Source organism: Sarcophilus harrisii, chromosome 4, assembly GCF_902635505.1.
Source record: "Sarcophilus harrisii chromosome 4, mSarHar1.11, whole genome shotgun sequence".
Taxonomy (NCBI): Eukaryota; Metazoa; Chordata; class Mammalia; order Dasyuromorphia; family Dasyuridae; genus Sarcophilus; species Sarcophilus harrisii.
In genome coordinates this window covers 98954239-98974035 of record NC_045429.1, presented here as the reverse complement: position 1 = coordinate 98974035, position 19797 = coordinate 98954239, and the positions used below count along the sequence as shown (strand labels likewise).

Genomic DNA, 19797 nt, shown 5'->3' with positions numbered 1-19797 from the left:
ATTTGTGAGACACCTGCCTCACCTGGCCCCTTATGACTAACAGTGCACATTTGTGAGACAGTTGTCTGCAGAGGTAGTGACCAACATCACCCATGTGAGAGATGGCAAATGCTTTTGTACTTGGGTCTGCACCCAAGTGGGAGGCAGCCAGCAGCCTGAAGCTAAGGAAGAGCTGTTTGGGGGTTCCAAGAAGCTAACTAACTGCCTTCTATAGAAACCTGTGACTCTGTCTTCTTTGTACCGAGTTCTAACTAGCTGAACAGAAAGAGTGAATGTGAAGTTCAGAGAATCTTGACAGAACCTAAGAAGAGTTAAAGGATGAAGGGGCCACTGCCAGGAGATGCCGAGAAACTCTTTACTGATGATATTACATTCTGGAACAAAGGTAGGGGATCCTGAGGAACAGAACCCTCTCTCTGTAAGCCAGGCTTTGACTTGAAAATAATGAAAAGGGAGCCACAGGATTCAACATTTTATCTCTTTCCACACTTTTAAGAAGATCTGGAATCCTACAACTCAAGGTGATAACTTCTGGGTCCCTCTAGGGCTTCCTTCTTGAAGAAATCGATTTTCCTGACCTGGGCTTTTGGGATCAGGGAAGCCTAGGCTGCTAAAAAGCCATATAAAATCCCAAATGGAAATCTTAACTGATCATAGACCCCATCCCATCCCACATGTTCTCATGAGGAGCATCATGAACAGGTGTGAAGTTCTCCATCTTCTATACCTTTCCTGACTTCTTCAGGTGATGTTGACAAAGGCAAAGATGGTGTCCTGTTGCTAATTAGTTCTATGCTTTGAACACTTAAAAAAAAACTACTTGAAGCATTAGTTTCCTCCTCTTAAAATGAAGGAATTGGAAGGTTCTTTCCAACTCTGCTACTCTATGAATGGGGGGGGGGGGAGGGAGAACAGTAATAGTAAAGTTGTCTAGAAAATATGAGGCACCTGGATGAATGAGAGATCATTACTGATGGGAACTAGAGGCTCATTCTACTCAAGGCTGGGTGAGGAAGGTCCTTAAAGAAGAATGCAGTTTCAATGGTTACTTCCAGGAACACGTCTTCTTCTCTGCTCTCTTTCTAGGTGCCCCTTGGAGGAGGTATACACTGAACTCCCATTTTCCAGTTCTCCTAGACCCTTTGATGATAGTTCCTCAGCATCTGCATCTGTGACCTGGCAGAATCTTGGGAGAAGCCTTGGGGAAATCTGGCAGAAAGGATGTTAAAAGGAAGGAGGGACTGGGAGGAGCTGAGAAAGGAGGCCTGGGGGAGATGGGGCTGTGTTATATAGAGCAGATGGGAGCTTCCCAGATCCACCCTGTAAAGAATAGTCCAGGTGTTCCTCCCCCAACTCCTTCAGTTTACTGAATGAAGAAATGTACCAGGCAGAGAGGAAGGTAAGTGCATATAACTGAGATTCACTTCATCAAATTTTCCTTATTCTCTAACTGTTCCGAATTTTGGATGGAATGCTCAAATATTAGTGCTAGAAGGAAAATTAGGGATCATCCGGTCTATATCCTTTGATTTTTACAAATGGGGAGGCTGAGGCCTGAGGAGAAGGGAAAATTTGGCCAAGATTATCCAATAAGGTAGCATGCTAACCTCAGTTTTTGCTGCCAGGTTTTTGTTGTTCTCTGGGTGGTATTACCTGGCTTTCCTTACCAAGATTAAGGAAGCAATTATGTTTTTCACTTAGGCAGAGAGAGGTGGGGAAATTTAGCAGGGGTTTTGGGGGGTCAGGGAAGGGGAGCAAACAAAGACTGACTCTACAGATAATGGGGTTCAAGCCTCAAGCAGCCCGTAGCCCATCCCAAGGTGATTCTAGGATATAATTTTCAGGCCCTAGGTATTATATATGATTCCATGTACCTCCCTCTATGTATAGCCTCATAATTTCATTCTTGTGTGAACTCATGTACTCTAGGATCATAAATACCAACAGCCCTCCATTATCTAGCTCCAACCTCCCTTTCCAGGCACCATCTCCTTGAGGGATTCTATAATTGCAGCCAAATTAGCTTATTATTAGCTTATATTTCCTATATATGACAATCACCTCTAGTTCATTGACCATACCTCCTGCCTGGTCCTCCCTCCTAACTTCTGTATCTTAGAATGACTAACTTCCTTATGTCTCAGTTCAAGGGACATTTCTGCCTGACCCCTATTTTGATCCCCTCCATTATTAATGCCCTTTCTTTACTGTACGATGAGTTTGAATTGACTTTGTATATTTTCTCCATATCTGTATTATTTCTCTCCTGAGTCCTTCTGGTCTGATACTGTTTAGTTTCTGTCTTTGAATCATCATTGGCTAATACAGTGCCTAGCAGGCATGTAGCCAGCATTTAAAAATGTTTTTTTTAATATTATGTGTTCTGGAAGTGGGGAGGGACAGTTGAGAGGTTTGGACCCTCTGGAGAGCTTTCTGGCCTAGGGTGCCCAATAAATAAGTGGTTTGCTCTGGACAAAATTTCCAAGGAAAATCTTGGCACGAACAATCAAGCCATCTGCAGAGAGCAGCCCATGCCTGGAGATGATGTCACCAAAACAATGGCCAGTTTGCCCAGGAAGCCCAGCTGGTGGCCTGGCCAGTGCTACAAATGGTTCATGTGTTTAAGGAGCCAATAGCACCATCTTCCTAACAATCTCCCCACCTCCAGTCTGAAGAGGTGGGCAGAAGCAGGAAACCTGATTCTCCCCCCCTTTTCATTATCTATACAATTACCTGAATATCATCCACTTTCCATGAATAATTATAACAATCACAGTAATACTTAACATTTATATAGAGCTTTAAGCTTTGCAAGCACTTTACATATATTATCTCATCTGATCAACAAATTACCAAGGCTCCTGAATAATCCAAACTCAAGGATCATCTTCAAAGTTCATTTAATCAAGGACTTTCTCACACACATTCACTAGAATTTAAAAATTTACAAAGTGCTTTTCTCACAACTACCCTGCAAAATAGGTTATATAATAATATCTAGAACTTATTAAACACTTTGTCTTGTGAAGCACTTTACAAATATTTAATTTTATCCACACATGTGCGGGGATGTAAATGCTATTCTTATCTTCATTTTACAGATGAGGAAACTGAGGCAAAAAGGTGAGATGATTTGGGCAGGGTCACTAAACCACCTAGCTACTTTAATTAGATAAGCGAATAGGGGACTGAACTTGGAGTCAGGAAGAGACCTGAGTTTGCTCCTGAGCAAATCCTTCTCTTTTTTGGAGGCAGTGTGGGGTAAGGGCTACATAGCTAGTAAGTGTCTGAGGCTGGATTTGAACTCAGGATTTGAACAGTTCTCATGAAATTGGCCAGCATTTATCTGTAATTGTTCCTTGTGGCACGATGAGAATCTCTGACCATAGACCTAGGAAGGTGGGGCTAAGCAGTGGGCAGTGATTGAAAAGGATGGGGGATTAGGTGGGGAATGGGAATGGAAAGAAGGGAATATCACTGGCCTGCTTCATTGGAATAATCAGGGCCTGAGCTTTACTCAACAGTATAAATTATCAGTTTCCTAAGGTGCTAGTCAGGCAATAAACATCTATTTTTGTTTATTTTACCCAGCATGCTCATCCCCTAACAGCCCCCTGACCCACCCCAATAACACACACATATACTCTCAGCTGAAGTTTGAGTTAATTACAACTTGGACTAGTTTTGTACTTTTTAAAAAAAGGCTTCTTGGGGATTTAAAAAAAAAATTACACTCATTTGAAAGTTCCCCTTCTGTTCTCTATCCATAAATCTTTCCCTACAACCATTACAATGTTTAGGGCTGGACCAGTTGGACCTGGGGGTGCAGGAACAACTGTGTTAATACTTTCTGCATATCTATGCTTGTAAAAAAAAATGAAAAGAAAGAAAATGGTTCAGCAAAATCGATCTGCTTGTTGACCACATCTGACAATACATGCAGCATTTCGTTCCCATAGTCGCCCACCTCTCCTGCAGAAAGAGAGCACTTGGACAGACTGAGACCCGAAGAATGCAGAATGGGTGTGTGCCTGTGGGGCAGGAGGAAAGATTTCACCCTATGGCTCAGGGACTTGGGTCCTGAAGCTTTCAGGACTGTGCTTTTTAGAGGTGTTAGGGAACCACAGAATTTTAGGTCTGGAAGGGACCTCAGGGGCTTCTAGTGCAATAAGTTCCCTGAAAGTAATTCCTATCACATTAATTACATGGTCACCTAGCCTTCGAGTAGCTGGGTAGTGCAATCAATAGAGTCCTGGACCTGGAATCATGAAGACTCCAAATCTGACCTGTCACCGTGGGCAAATCACTCCAGTGTAAAATGAGCTACAGAAGGAAATGGCAAAACTGCTCCAATATCTTTGCTGTGAAAACCCCAAATGGGTTCATGAGAGGTGGACAAGGCTGAAATGACTGACCAACACCTGGCCTTTACTTGAAGACTTCCAAAGAGGAGGATGCTACTATTTGCTTGGGGAAGTCTATTCCATTTGAGGACAGATCAATTCATTAGAAAAATTTCCCTAATGCCTACATTTGCCTTTTTTAATTGGTTACTTTGTTTCTTTGGGAATCAAATTCTGCCTTCTCCTGATATTATTAAAGATAGAAGACTTCACAATTTCTTCCAACCAGTCTCTTTTATCTAAATTTGAGAGTTCATATCTTTCATCTTTCTATATCTAGTGTCTGGCTTTCCCTACAGTCATCCAAGACCAGCTCCTCCCTGAGAGACCGCTCTAACTCCTTCAGTACAACCTGTATTTTCCTATATCTGTGCTCACTGTTCCCAGCTGCATTTAGATTCGGCTCTGCTAGCCTAAATTGTTCCCATCCTTCAAAGTCCCAGGGCCAAATCTGTGAGTTAATAAATGTCCATTAAGTCCCTACTATGTGCCAGGCACTGTGGTGAGCACTAGGAATAGAAAAGGAGGCAAAGTACAGCCCCTGGTCTTAAGGAACTTACAAACTAAGATGATGGTGGGGGGCTGGAGGAGCTTGCCATTTCCTTCTCCAGTTCATTTTACAGGTGAGGAAACTGAGGCAACGAGGGTCACACAGCTAGTAAGTATCTGAGGCCAGATTTGAACTCATGAAGAGGAATCTTCTTGACTTTATCTATTGTTGCCCTACTAGAATTAAGAAAGATTGGCAAAGGCTTCCTGGAGAAGATGGGATTTTTTGGGGGGGAGCTTGAAGGAAGCCAGGAGGTAGAAAGGAGGCAGAAGAGAATTTCCATTAGGGGAACAGACAGAGAAAATGCGTGGAGCTAAGGGATGGAGTGTCTTGTTCGTGAAATAGCCAGGAGGTCAGCATTACTGGGTATAGCTGGCTCAGGGATAAAAAGTGCAAAAAGACTAGAAAAGTGTATATGTTGGGAGGGAGGTGTGTGTGGTTTGAAGGGCTTTGAATGTCCAACAGGATTTTCTATTTGATCCGAGAGGTGATAGTGAGCCGCTGGAATTCCCTGAGTGTGGGGGAAGGAGGGAGGGCAGTGAAGTTCCACATCTTTATAAAGCTTTCCCTGATGACATCTGGCCCTGCTCTGAATTCTTATCCTATTATTGAATACCTATCATTTTACATTTGGCATTCACATATATATCATCTCTTCAGTTATGATGGGAGCTCCTTGGGGGTCAGGGGATTAGCTTTATACATCTTTATACATCTTTGTATCCATCATAATACCTTGTTCTATGCACTTAGTGGGAAGTACAAGGAGCATCTAGAATGCTAGAGTCAGAAAGGCCTGAATTCAAATCAAGCTTCAGACACTTAACTAGCTATGTGACCATAAGGAACTCACTTAAAATAGGTCTGCCTCAGTTTCCTCATCTGTAAAATGGGGATATCTACAGCTTCTACTTCTTAGAACGCTAACCTTGAAATGCTATTATATTTAACAAATGCTATTACATTTCACAACTGGTGGGCTGATCCCAGCTAGAAGATCCCACCTAGAAGCTAGGCAGGCAGTAGGCAGTGTGTTATAGTAGAATGAGCATTGGAAGAGGGGGTACCAGGAAACCCCAGAATCTAAGTCAGAGAGGACTTAGTCTAGTCTAATGCATACCTGTGTAGAAATCCAGGCAATCATTCAGCCCCCACTTAAACCAAGACCTCCAATAATGGAGAAGCTGCCACCTTGGACAGCAGTGATCCACTTTAAGATAGTTTTAGATGCCAGGAAGGTTTGAGTTCAAATTCTGGCTCTGACCCTTAACTTTGGACAGGTCACTTTATCTCAGTTTCCTCACCTGTAAAATGGGGATAATTGAATGAATGCTAGCTGTTTTAATGAATATAGGGAGCAGCTTGCAAACTCTGAATACTATGTAAACACAAGGAATTATTATCATCTTTATAATAGGATTCTGGAGGCTTAATTCTTCCAGATGCTTGGAATCGTTTCTGCGGGGAAGTACCTTGGAAAACCCAGATTCTCGACTCTCCGATCTGATAGAAAGATTTGCTTCTGAGGCCAGATTGGGTTCTGCCTCCTATTGCTTCTACACAAGCTGGCGGGGCAGGCCGTAGACTCAGAACTGTGTTCTGGAAAGGGCCTGGGGTGCTAGCAGCTGGCCCAGAGACCAGGCTGGCACAGCTGACCTGTAGCAAGGCAGGGTTTGGGTACAGGCTGGCACAGACGGGCACGAGCCAGCCTAGTCAGGAGCCAGGCCTGCTGAGGCAGAGCAGCAAAGGGGGAGAATCTGGTTGAGGGAGTTGTTGCAATTTTTCCCGAGCTCAGGATACAACAGGGCTTTGGAAGCCAGCTATAGATAAGAGGCAGACAGGTTGCTTCCATAAAAAGGTGTGTGGGGGAACAAGGACCCAGTCACTTCCTGCCTCTTTCCAGAGCCAGATTTAAAGAAAAGGTGAATCCCAAAGGGCAGCCCTTAGTCCAAACAGCTCCTGGGCCTGTCTGTGTGCTGGGGCAAGGGAGAAGTCCCCTATAAAGGGAGATTGGGAGGGCAGGGGAGATATAGTGGTCAGGGGCTTCCAAAAACCACCAAATAGCAACAGCAACAGACCAAAGAAAGTACCTATTTATTCAGATTTAGAAAGTCAATATTTTTTATCACCAGTTCCCCTAGGGAAAGATGCTCATTGTGGCCCTTTAGGATCTCATAACTTGGTGAAGATGGATCAGAGTTCAGATGAGTATGTAGGTATCCAGGAGAACAGGACTAGCTGTCATTTTTGAGTATCATCATCTTCTTTTTACCCAGAGTTAAAGGGCTTAGCATGGTGGAAAGAATATTGAATAGAGAGTCAGGAGAACCACTACACTTATCAATGTTCCTAAATCACTGATTGTAATTTGGATAAATCACTTCCCCTCTCTGCTCTCAGTTTTCTTGTCTATAAAATGGGATGATGGAAAGGATACTGGATTTAGAGCTAAAAGATCCAGGTTTAAATCTCAACTTTTATTTACCTTCTGTGTGATCTTGGACAAGTTGTTCACATCTCTGTGACTGCTTCCTCATTTGTCAAAATGGGTTGGTGTGGCTAGATTGACCTGTAAGGTCTTTCCCAGTTCTAAATCTATGATCCTGGAGACCAGACCTGGAGACCTTTTCAGGTCCCTGCTAGCTCCATGACCTCTTTGGCTTCTTGACCTTTGACTCACACACTAGCTTCTTGAGACCCCCATACATACACATTTTTCCTTCCATTTTCCTTTTCTCTAGTGGATTCACTCCAAAGTTTCCAGCACACATGCAAGACTAGACCTTCTCCTAATTAAGCAAATGCATGTTTCCATGCATTCAGCTATATGCATGCAAATAAATATTGATTGAGCCCCATTATATGCTTGGTGCAGAGGAAAAGTGCTATGAACTAGGAGGGTTCTGCTGCTCATTACATGGCCTGTTGCGAGGTCCTCAACTTTACTGCACCCTAGTTTCTTCATCTGAACATTATCATTTATTCTTGTACTATCACTGGGGGAGAAACCTTTTTTGTTGAGTATAAATGAGTGATTTTGGGGTGGAGGATGACCTTGTAGTATGTGCCCATTAGTGTTCAATGTGTTTATTAATGCATTTGTCTGTGGGGATCCATGTGGACACATGATTAATGTGGTATGCATGCCCTTATCATCTGCATCCATCCATTGTGTGCGCCAGTGTATCTTCATGTGTGCCCAGAGATATTGTTGGGGGCCTGTCCCTTTGTTTGAGAGTGCAGAAGAGTTCCAAGAGTTCGTGGACTACATGTGCCTTGATAGGATCATCAACTTAAAAAGAAAGCTACTTTAGAGATCATGTGGTCTCCCAGTGATAGTACAGAATAAATGATAATGTCTCACACTTGTAGAGCCTTTTATAATTTATAATAAATTTCCTTACAACAGCCTCATTCTGAAAGGAGAAGCAAGAAGGTATTATAGGGAGGGCACTGCTCTGGAGCTGGAGTTTCAGCTCTGCCTATGTGACCCCAGAGTGGGGTAGAAGTGGGAACAGTTCCTATATCTGTAAATTTTAAAAAAATTTTGTCAATGAATAAAAAAATTCAATATTCTCTTCCTCCTACCTCTGCCCCACTGAAAATAAAAATAAAAACAAAACAAATCTGAATAGTAAAGCAAAATTAATTCTCCATATTAGCCAAGTCCAAAAACATATGTCTCAATCTACCCCGTCGAGTCTACCACCTCTCTGTCATGGGGTGGGTGGGTCATCAAGTCAACCAAGCATTTATTAAGAGTCTCCTTTGTGCCAGGCACTCTGCTAAGTTCTGGGATACAGAGGGAGCTAATGAGGGAAACAGCAGACAAATAATTATGTACGAACAAGATTTGGACAGGATAAACTGGAGATTACCTCAGAGGGAAGATACAAAGGAAGGTTCTGTTGAAGAAAGGGAATATTAGCTGAGACTTGAAGGAAGGCAAGGGATCCAGGACATGTTTCTGGGAAATCATTCGACATAAGGGACAATCGGTGAAATTACTTTGCTTAAGGAACTGTGGGGAAGGTCAGTATTACCGGATCATACAGTATTTGCAAGGGGATAAAGTATAAGAAGACTGAAAAGGTAGGAAGGGGCCAGATGAAAAGCTTTAGAAGCCACGGGCAGCTAGGTTGCCCAAAGGATAGAGCACCTCCCTGAGTTCAAATCTGACTTCAGATACTTAACCCTGGTGTTATTCAGTTTTTTTATCTGTAAAATGAGCTGGAAGAAGAAATGACAAACCAATATCTTTGCCAAGGAAACCCAAAGTCCCAAAAAGTCAAACATGACTGAAAAATGGCTCAGCTCAACTTAGAAAGCCAAAGTATTTGTATCTGATCCTGGAGGCGAGAGGGAGTCAGTACAGTTTATTTGGGTAGCAGGGAAGCATGGTCACACATTCACTTTGGGAAATTCGTTTGGGCAGACAAGTAGAAGACAGGAAATGGAGAGAGATTTGACGCTAAGAATGAGGTGATATGGGTTTTCACTAGCATGGAGGCAGTGTCAGAAGGACGATTTTATCAAGGTAGAATCAATGAGACTTTGCAATGGGACTTAGGTGGTGAGTGAGAGTGAAGAGTTGAGGATTACATCTAGATTGTGAGCCTGGATAACTATTAGTATAATGGTGCCCTTGACAGTAATAGGGAAGCTGTTTTGGGGAAAGATAATGAGATTAGTTTTGGACACGTTGAGTTTAAGAAGTCTCTGGGGCATCCAGTTTGAGACAGCCAATAGGTAGCTGGAGATGTGAGATTACCAGGCAGAAAAGGAGTTAGGATGGATGAGGAGATTTCAGAAACATCATCACAGAGATAATAATTGAATCCTTGGGAGCTGATGAGGGAAATACTATAGAGGGAGAAAAAAAGAGCCCTGGGGAATACCCTTGTTTCTTAGCTTTTGAGACTTGGATGAAGGTCCAACAAAGGAGACTGAGAAGAAATGGTCGGATAGGTCAGAAGAAATGGTCAGGAGAGAGAACAGTATCCAGAAAACCTACGGGGGAAAAAGGGGAGTTAGGAGAGGAATGTGATCTCAAAGTCTGCAGAAAGAGGAGGGATGTCTCAGCATTGGGTGCTCTGGGATTGTGTGGATGGTTATAGAGTTCTTAAATTTTTCAAAGTCTCTTCCTTTACCTGTAATTTAAAAATTATCAGACTCCAAGTTTTATGTTACCTCAAAATCATATGATCCTAAGTAAGTTGGATTGGGATTGTTATCCCATTTTGCAGTTGAGCAAATAGAGTCACAGAGATATTTGGCAGTATTGGGATTGGAATCCAAGTATGATTTCCTCACACCATCATATATAATGCCTATTAGCAAATATTTATAAGATTTTAATATTTTATTTTTTGTATTTATGTATAATTTTTTAACCTTCATTTTTTATAATTTTAAGTTTCAAATTTTCACCCACTTTGCTTCCCTCCCTTCAATTTTGTGAAGGCAAGCAATTTGATCAAGGTTATTTATATATGTTTAAAAAGTATTTTGAAAGAAGTTTTAGTATCTAACCTGTTTGGAAAGGTCAAATAATGAAGTCCAGTAGCTTAAGCAGCAGCTTCTCATCTTTTCCAGGAAGGCTTTCCTATTCTCTCTTAATTCTAGTATCTTTCCTTTGTTGTTTGCTATCTTGTACATATAGCTGGTTGTCCTAGCTATTTGCATAGTATCTCCCCATCATACTATGAGCTCCTTGAGAGGAGAAATTGTCTTACCTTTCTTTGAATCCCCAGTGCTGAGGATAGTGCTTGGCAGATAGTAGCTGCTTAATAAGTGGTTATTGACTGGCTGACATAGTGATATAGTCGTGAGAATGTCTGAAGAGAAGGATATATGAAAGATATTATGAAGTTAGAATTGACAGGACTTGACAACTGGACATTGATGATAAATAGGAAAGAGTTTCCAGAGGCAGGGGCCCCAAACAGGCATCTTTTGCTAGACAGAAACTTCTTGGTTCTGTGTCAGGTCTTCCAGAGAACTAGAATGGACCTCAGAGGGTGTGATTAATCTAATCTGGGCCAAAAGCTCCAGTTGGTTGAACAGCAAATACAGCGTTGTCTTCTGAGATGAATTCAGTGAGTAACTTGTCCCAAGTCAAGATCTGAGTTGGGTCCTACAGAACCCACTCTAGTCACTGAGACAACTGACTCCGAAGGTTCTGGATATGTGTCCTGAGTAGAGTGTCTCTCTTAGAGCTACAGACTGACTTCTTAGTAAGAGTTTGAATTTCTAGAGAGCATTAAGAATTACAAAGTATAGAGATTGCAATAGGCCTGTGAAGTAGGTGATGACAGATATGTTGGTGAACACCTAGAGGAGGGAAGGATGGCCACCTGGCTGGTGGCCTTGGGTTCAGGCTATATGAGGATCAGTGATGTTGGGATGTTGGGCCTGAAAAAGAAAAGAGTGGGGGGACATGGCAGCTGTCTTCAAGTATTGGAAGGACTATTAAATACAGAAAGATTAGGCTTATTCTTTTTTGTTCTAAAGGGTAGAATCTTGAGCAATGAAGTCAAGAGGTGAATTTGCAAAATCTTATAAAAATGAATGTTGAAAACTATCTTTATGTGTAATTAGAAAAAATAAAATACTATTATGTGGGGGGAAAAGAGGTGAATTTGAACTTGATATTAGGAAAAACTTTCCAATGATCAAAACTAACCAAAAGTAGAAGCTGCTGTCTCCAGAAATGGTGGGTCCCTCATCGTAAGTGATATATAAGCCCAGACTATATAACCACTTGTCAGACAAATTGCGGAAGGCTGTTCAGATTGGGAGGAAGCATTTATTAAGCATCCTACCAGGTGCCAGGCATTGGTCTAGGAACTTTACAAATATGTCATTTGACCCTCACAACCCTGGGAAGTAGGGGCTATAACCCCATTTTACAATCAAGGAAGCAGAGGTTAAATGATTCCCAGCCAGCCAGATGGTGAGTTTCTGAGGCTGGATTTGAACTCAAATTTTCTTGACTTGGATCCAAGCCCAACAATCCTGATCTTAAGCGATGACGTACGAAGAAAGCCTATTTGGGCACCTTCTCATCAAAAAACATTATAATTCTAAGGAAAGGACCTCAGTTTCATTCAAACTTTACATTTTACAGAAGAGAAAAACTAGGACTTAGAGGACCACAACAGATAACGATAAAGCAAAGAGTACAGATCAGTTCTCATGGAACCCAAGTCAGAACTCTGTAAAGTTATGGATTGGGCCTAAAGTATGCTGGTATAGGATTTGTTAGCCAATCAATCTATTAATCAATCAGTCTTCAATCAATTAATGAGCATTTGTTGTCAATTAGGTGCCAATCATCATGCTAGCTAGTGAGACAAAAAAAACACTCCCCTGTCCTAGACAAACTTTGTCCTGGAAGAAACACCATTCAAATAAATACACTCACACACACATGCCCATACTTACATATTTTAAAATATGAAACATGTACACAAGCAAATAGAAAGTAATTTGGGGGAAGACCAGAAAAGCCTTCATGTAGGAAGTGGCGTCTAAGAATCAGAGATGAGAAAGGAATGCCTTCTGCGAACAGCCTGTGCAAAACTGTGGAGGTGGGAGATGGGATTTTTTTTTTTAACAAAGAATAAGTAGGCTACTTTGACTAGAACCTAGAGTGTTTGAAGAACACTCTGTAATAATAAGCCTAGAAAATAGCTTGGAGCCCATTTATGAAAGGCTTTGAATGCCAAGCAGAGGAGTGTAGAGGGTACTGAATGGGGGGGGGGGGTCCTGGATCTACTAAGAAGATTTGAACATGCCTGGGGTTTATTATCTGAAACACAGGTGATATCTGGCTGTTTTGTTTGAGTTGTGATATGTCTATTCTTCAGCTTTTTATTCAGTACAATTAGAAGAAATTGTAGAAAGGGAAACTCAGGTTCCTTCTGAGAAAGGACTTCCTTAGTCTTGGATGATGAAATACTGGAACATGCTTATATATAGTCTCCCATCCCTGGAGAAACTTTAAGTTAGCATAAATCTTCATTGTCCAGTCTTCATAGACATATTTTAGAAGAGGTAAGAAAGGGGAAAGACCAGAATACATGCTTCTTCCTTTCTTCTTTTCTTTCTTCCTTCCTTCCTTGCTTTCTTTCTTTTTTGTTTTCTTTCTTTCTTTCTCCTTTCCTTTCCCTTTTCCTTCTTTTCTTTCTCTCTCTTTCCCTCCCTCTTTCTCTTTCCTTCCTTGTTTCCTTCTCCATTTTCTTTTTTTAATGCTGTGAACTTTTTTCTCTCCCTCCCCAGCCTGCCCTAGAAATGGCTACTATTAGACACAGATATATATGTATACACATACATATATGTAATTATAAATATATATTTATATATGCATATATGTAATTATAAATATATATATGTATGTGTATGTGTGTAAACATCTATTTATCAGTTCCTTCTTTAGAGGAAGATATGTCTTCATATGTCCTTTGTAGTTGATTTGAGTTGTTATAATACTCAAAATTACCCGGTCATTCCACCTTCTCTTTTCACTATTCATTATTTCATGAACTTTCTTTTTTAAAAAAAAATTAATTCATTTAAAAATTTTGAGTTCCAAATTTTCTTCCTTCCTTGAGAGGCAAACAACATAATGCCCATTATACATATTATGCTTTTATTTTCTAACCCTGGCTTTTTAAAAGTTTCAAAGTACCTTTCATGAAAGTTTCTTTTAGTTCCCAAACATTTTATGATTAACATTTATGTCCAAGAGTTATATTTATCTAGTTTATACTAAGGAATAATAATAGTTTACATATTTAAGAATTACAAAAGGACTTTCCTTTAAAAAAGCCTGCCAGGTAAGGAGTATACAGACATTATTATCTCCATTTTATAGTTGTAGAAACTGGGGAAGGGAAGTCAAATGTCAGCTATTAAGTACTGGAGCTGTCATTTGAACCTCATATCTCATGCCTTTCCGCATGGATTCTGGAGATGTGCAGCTTGCCATCAATCCTTTCTGAGAGTAATTAAATCCTAGGAACTGGAAAGAACTTTGAGATTAAATATTCCACAATCCCCCAATTCATTCTAGATGAATAGTTTAGTAGCCTATTCTCACTGACTCTCCCTAAAAAGAGATGTCACTAGCTCCTAAAGTATAACTACCTTTATAGTCAGAAAGCTCTTGCAGTCTTTGGTTCTTCCTCCTACGTTCACAATTTTTGGTTTCTTTGTGACATCTATTCTCTGTGCTCTAGACAACTCTATAAGAGAAAGGACTTAGTGTGATGCCTGAAATAATTTCATTGTTGTTCAGTCATATCCAACTCTTTCTGATCCCATTTGGGGTTTTTCTTGATAAATATACTAGAATAATTGCATTTCCTTCTCCTGCTCATTTTACACTCGAGGAAATCAAGGCAAATAAGTTTAAGTGATTTGCTCAGGGTGTGATCCCCGATCACACAGTTGGTAGGTGTCTGAGTCTGGATTTGAACTCAGAGCTTTCTGACTGCAGATCAGGCATACTATCTTCTTTTCCATTTAGCTGCTTCCTACCTCCAGCCCTAGCATAAACTAGATGCTTAATAAATGCACACTGACCACTCTTTCTTGGGAGAGTTTCCCATCTGGGTGCTTAATTCTCTATTCCTACCCCCTAGATGGGACCTTATTGTATTGGGATGAGGGCATTGAAGCATGGTCTATTCTAGTAAAGAAACCTGTTTTCAGATCTGGGTAACTTTTTCTTTTGAGGATGGGAATAAGTGAGGAAGATAGGCAGAGCCTAAGAAAAAGACATCAATCAGAAGTGGGTGGGTCTTTCATGGAATCAGAGTCAGGAAAAGAGATAAGGGGGTACTGAAGCATCATACATACATGTACAAAGACATAAATATGACTGCCTACCTCCTCCCTCCCTCCAGGTATACATCTATTTCTTCTAGTGGTCAGTAGCATCTTGGTATTGGGTCAAAGCAACACTTCAGAGACACTTCTGCCTCCTTCTCTATCTGCCTTTGTCTCCTGCCTTCTTTCTTTTTTAGCTCAGACTCTCCAGGGAGTGCCAAGCAGAAGATGGGATGAAAGGGGACTGGAATTGCTGGGATTTTATCACAAAACAAAAATAATGCCACCTGAATAAAACTACAGGTAACTGCTAGGTGGTGTAATCAGTAAAAGAACAATATGGAGAATTGTAGAATTAGGAAAAAAGTAGCTAATAATGATATCAAGTCATTTGTATTTAGCATTTTTCATTAGGTTTTCACAACAATCCTGAGAGGCAAGTTAGGCAAGTATTTATCTTCCCCATTTGACAGAAAAGGAAGAATCCCAGAGTGGTTAAAAAAAAAAAAAACTTGACTGAAGGTCAAGTCATTAGGAAATGGAAGAACCAAGATCCAGAACTCTTGATCCAAATCCACTGATCTTTTACTATACCATAATGTAGCAAATATAAATGCAACTATGGAAGAATGTGTAATAATGCAAAGTGAAGAAAGCAGAGTCAATAGAATTTTAAAAGAATCAGTGTGGTTCCCTGACAGACAATGGATTGGAAACCAGAAGTTTTGAGTTTGAATCCCGTAATGCAAAGTGAAGAAAGCAAAGGCAATAGAATTTTACAAGAAACAGTGGGCTTTCCTGGCAGACAATGGATTGAAAACCAGAAAGCTTGAATTTGAATCCCATCTTAACCCCAAATGAGGTGTATTTCTTCATTTATCTGTGACTCAGTTTTTTCCATCTATAAAATGAAGGGATCAGATCAGATGGCCTCTAAAATCCCTCCCAATCTAAATTCTCTTCAAATCTATGATACCTATGTTCATATACTAATTACACATTGACATTTACAAATCTATATAAAAATATTTTGGAAAGTAAATGAAAGAATCATAGACTAGAATTGGAAGGGATCCAGAGGAAGTAATGGAAAATGTAATTATTGCTAAAAAAAAAACAATAATAGTTTTAAAGTTTTTTAAACTATTGATTTGCCTGTTGGGTTATGCTAGGAAAGAAAAAAAAAAGAGAGCTTGGGGGATGGGGATGGAGGGTGGGGGTGGGTATATTGCCTCATTGCTGCAGCCTGGCTGTGAAGGGAAAACTGACTAGGGCATTGTAGGGAGAGTTTGGAGGGGAACAGCTATCTGCTTCTTAGAACTAGCTGTCAGACCAGAACTCCCTTCCCCACAGGTCCTAGGAAGAAAGAGAGTTGCAAGGTTCTCTGAGTCAACTTTTAATTATTCAGAAGAACCTCAGAAGAACCTTTGTTCTGTTCCTAGGCCTATGAAGTGTATTCCTGTCTATTTTCAGAATGGAGTTCTCAGATCTCAAGAGCAGCTCTTTTTAGAGATGAGGAAGAGGAGCCTAAAACTTATGATAATAATAGGATTTGGGCATCATCTCCCTCCCTCTTCTCCTAATAGAGCATTGATTTGTAGTTGGAAGAAGACCTTAAAGATCACTTAATTCAAAGTTCTCATTTTACAGATGAGGAAACTGAGGTTCAGAGTTTTCTGGATGAGGGCTGTGCAGATGGTAAGTGGCAGAGGTCACATCAGAACCTCAGACCTTCTATTCCAAAGACAGAGCTCTCCATAGCACGCCTTGTGCTACCTCTTCAAGTGCTGAGTAGATTGGGAAACATGTTGGAGGCCTTGGGAAAATAGGGGAACAGAAATAAAGCAGGGGGCAGAACACAAAAACAAAGAGAGTCCTGTTTAGGGGAGCAAATAGGGCTCGGAGCACATCCTCTCTCTGTGCTCTCTTGCACACAAATGTTCACACGATCCCGTCCCTATCACCCCTCCCCCTTCCTCTGGATTCTCAAACCTCCAAACAACCTTGAATGACATCTCTGGTTCCTAAACCTCAAGCTCACCCCTCCTGTAGCCTGGCTTTGAGTGCTTTCCTGATCCTCCCTCTCTCCCATCCTAGTCCTATTCAGCACTGGGTTCCTCTCTGATTCTATCATTCTCCCTTACCCCTTTCTTGCCACCCCACAATCGGAGGACCCCGTAGTGCCATGACTGTAGGCCCCACACCAGGGTTTCTTTAGAAGGGCTATGGGCATTGGCTGCAGAGGCTAGTAGTCATCACTGGCTCTTTTTTACATATAATAATAGCTACTTGCATTTATATAACATTTTAAAGTTTGAAAAGTTATCTCATTTGATCCTCACAGTAACACAGGGATGCAAATAGTATTATCCCCATTTAAAAGATGATGAAACTGAGGGAACCAGGTTAGGTGGCTTGCCCAGAGTCACACAGCTAGCAAGTATGAGGGAGGATTTGAGTATGCTCTTTTTTTCCCCCCTGACACATCCCCCCTCCCTCACTCCTTTTCCTACCTCTAGCCCCTTCTCTTATAAGGAAGTTAAAGCTTCCTGAAAATCTTTTCTCCTCCCACTAGGTGTGGAAGAAGAGAGAGGGAGGAATGTCGTGCTTCAAGACCCCCCTCCCCAGATCCTGTTATTCACGTATGTCAAGTGACTTGGGTTCACTTCTCTTCCTTGGGTCCCTTTCTTTAAAATATTTCCTTCCTTTTTAAAACTTGAATTCCAGTCTCTGGTAGACACCACTCTCCACTCCTTGTCCCATCCCCACCCCCACCCCATTCCAATCATGATCAACCTTTTCCCCATTTTGCAAAACAAAACTTAACCCCCTCCCCAAGAAAACAAAACAAAGCAAAAAGCCTTAAATCACCACAAAACTAAAAAAAAAAAAAAAAAAAAGACTTTGGAAGGAAGTGCTTAACTAAGCAGCTCCAGACCCTCAGAGAAACCTCCTGTTTTTTCCAAGATGTTCTTGGCCAGCCTGGGGTACTAGGCACCCGGAGTTACTGTTTACTGGGATACCTGGCATCTCGGGGGATGGAGTGAATCTTGGGGTTCCCCTAGGATAGCTGCCCCTTAGCTGGAGGGCCTCCCTTATCCCCGGTTCCCCACATTCCGAGACACGCTGCCGGGAGCCGGTCCCCAGCCTCCCTCAGTCAGTCCAGGTTACACGAAATGAGGATGGAGAGAGACTGGGAAGACCTGAGTGGGCTGCTTGCTCCCCTCTCGGGGTCCCCCATGGAGGGGATGCAGGGATGCTAAAGGAAGTCAGCCAGGTGTGTGCCAACCCCTTCTCTGCCCACGCCCCCTCCCCAGCCCCAAGTTTAGCTGAGATTTTTCCGAGTCTGGAGCCCAAGCCAGGACCATCTTCCTGAAGCCCTGGGGGGTACCCAGGGGCCTGGGACGTACCTGGGACGCAGGGTGTGGATCTGAGGCGAGCCGACGCAGCAGCCCGAGTCCTTGAGCCCGGAACCACCTTCTCTCCCCCGCCCTCCTCCCTCAGCCTCTCGCCGTCCTGCCGCCGCCACCACCGCCGCCGCCGCCGCCGCCGCCGCCGCGGCTTGTGAGTGTGTGTGTGCGCGCCCCTAGCCACTGCAGCATCTCTGCATCACGATGTGCTCCTCCCTCTCCCTCTTCGTCTCCCTCTCCTTCTCCCCCTCCCCTCCTCCTCCACCTCTTTCCTCTGTCTCCCTCTCCCTCTCTCTCACATGCTCCGCTCGCCGGCTCTCAATTTCTCAGCCAACGCTTCCCTGTCCCCTGAGAGGGCTTTCTCTCTCCCCACCCCATTGTCTCCCTCCCTGGTCCCACACCCTCTTATCTTTACCTCATTTGCTGTCGTCTAAGGACCAGTGAGCGAGCCAGACTCCCCGCATCCTCCATAATTCATGGGCAGCACCAACCTCGGCTGCTCTGCTCTTGTCTGGTCCTCACTCCATCCCCGCCCTAAGCTTCGCTTCTTGCTCATCCCCAAATTGAGTCTCCCTCTGTCAAAGGACTTGAGGCTTCTGCAATCTAGTTCTCTGAGAGCCTCAGTGTTGGGTAGTGGGTCGTGATGGGGGAGGCAGAGGGGAAAGCCCTCCCCACCAGTCTTGGAGTTCTGCAGGGGCAAAGTCCCCAGGCTCGTCTTAAAAATGTACCCCACAAGAAGAAATCACCTGGGGGAGAAGATTCAGGGGTGGGTTGGGGGGACCCACTAGACATCCTCCAGCATTTGAAGGGCTGTTGGGTGAAAGAGAAAGGATCGGCCCCATTCTGCTTGATCATCCCAGAAGGGAGAACTAGGGGCAATGGGCTCGAGTTGGGATTGTTTGTCAGGAAAAACTATTATAGCTAAGCAAAAGTGGAATGTGCTTCTTGCTGCTTTTCCCCCCAGTGCAGGTTTCAGAGATTAGACAAGCCCTGGTGGGATATGTCAGAGTGCACATTACTTTGATTAAATTACAGATTTTAGATGTGGAGAGGCCCTTTCATTTTACAGATGAGGAAAGTGAGGCACAGAAAGGGGTAAATGACTTTTCTAGGGTCATACAGTTAAAAATATTAGAGGTGGGATTTCAACCCAGGTTTTTCTAACTACCAAGTCCCGTTTCCTATACATTATACCCTACTGCTAATGTGGAATAGATGGCTTTTGAGGTTTCTTTCATTTCTTGACTTCTTTGAAGGCTGTTCTGTACTGGGAAAGTTTGGGGAAGGAATGACTTGGTTAAGTGAAAGAAACTTTGTATTTAGGAAGGCCGATTCTGCTGAGATCAGTTAGTCGATGAACATGTGTGGTGATTTCATTATGCACCACCACCTCTTGGGGAAATTAATGTGAAGAGTCTGGGACAGAAAGAAAGAAGGGAATATTCCACTCATGTCTGGACTCCTTTAGCTGGACTATCAAAGTGTCCTCATTACCCAAGTCTTCCCTGATGGCTTCTGTATTATACTCTGAGCCAAGAGAAGATCAGTGATTTGCCAGCCCCAGTATGTTTTATGCCACCCCAGTGTGTTGAGTCTTGGA

At 42.4% G+C, this 19797-nt stretch overlaps 1 protein-coding gene and 1 long non-coding RNA gene across 5 annotated transcripts in view; one reads left to right on the top strand and one right to left on the bottom strand.

Annotated features, from left to right (window-relative positions):
• CNTN2 (contactin 2) overlaps window positions 1-18738 on the bottom strand; it is a 54904-nt gene extending 36166 nt beyond the window's left edge. Inside the window, exon 1 of one of the 2 annotated variants that reach the window (XM_031937224.1) lies at window positions 18613-18738. The gene's annotated coding sequence lies outside the window, so the exon portion shown is untranslated. Of the gene's footprint in view, window positions 1-18197; window positions 18306-18612 lie in introns of those variants that run through there. The other variant, XM_031937222.1, reaches the window with a different exon arrangement.
• LOC116419094 lies at window positions 11-15546 on the top strand. 3 transcript variants are annotated; one of them, XR_004229352.1, is made up of 3 exons: window positions 11-702; window positions 1087-1399; window positions 14985-15546. It is a non-coding gene; the product is annotated as an uncharacterized LOC116419094 (long non-coding RNA). The 3 variants fall into 3 exon arrangements; XR_004229351.1 differs by having other exon boundaries at window positions 11-745; XR_004229353.1 differs by having other exon boundaries at window positions 12-521.
• Window positions 18739-19797: the final 1059 nt, after the last annotated feature.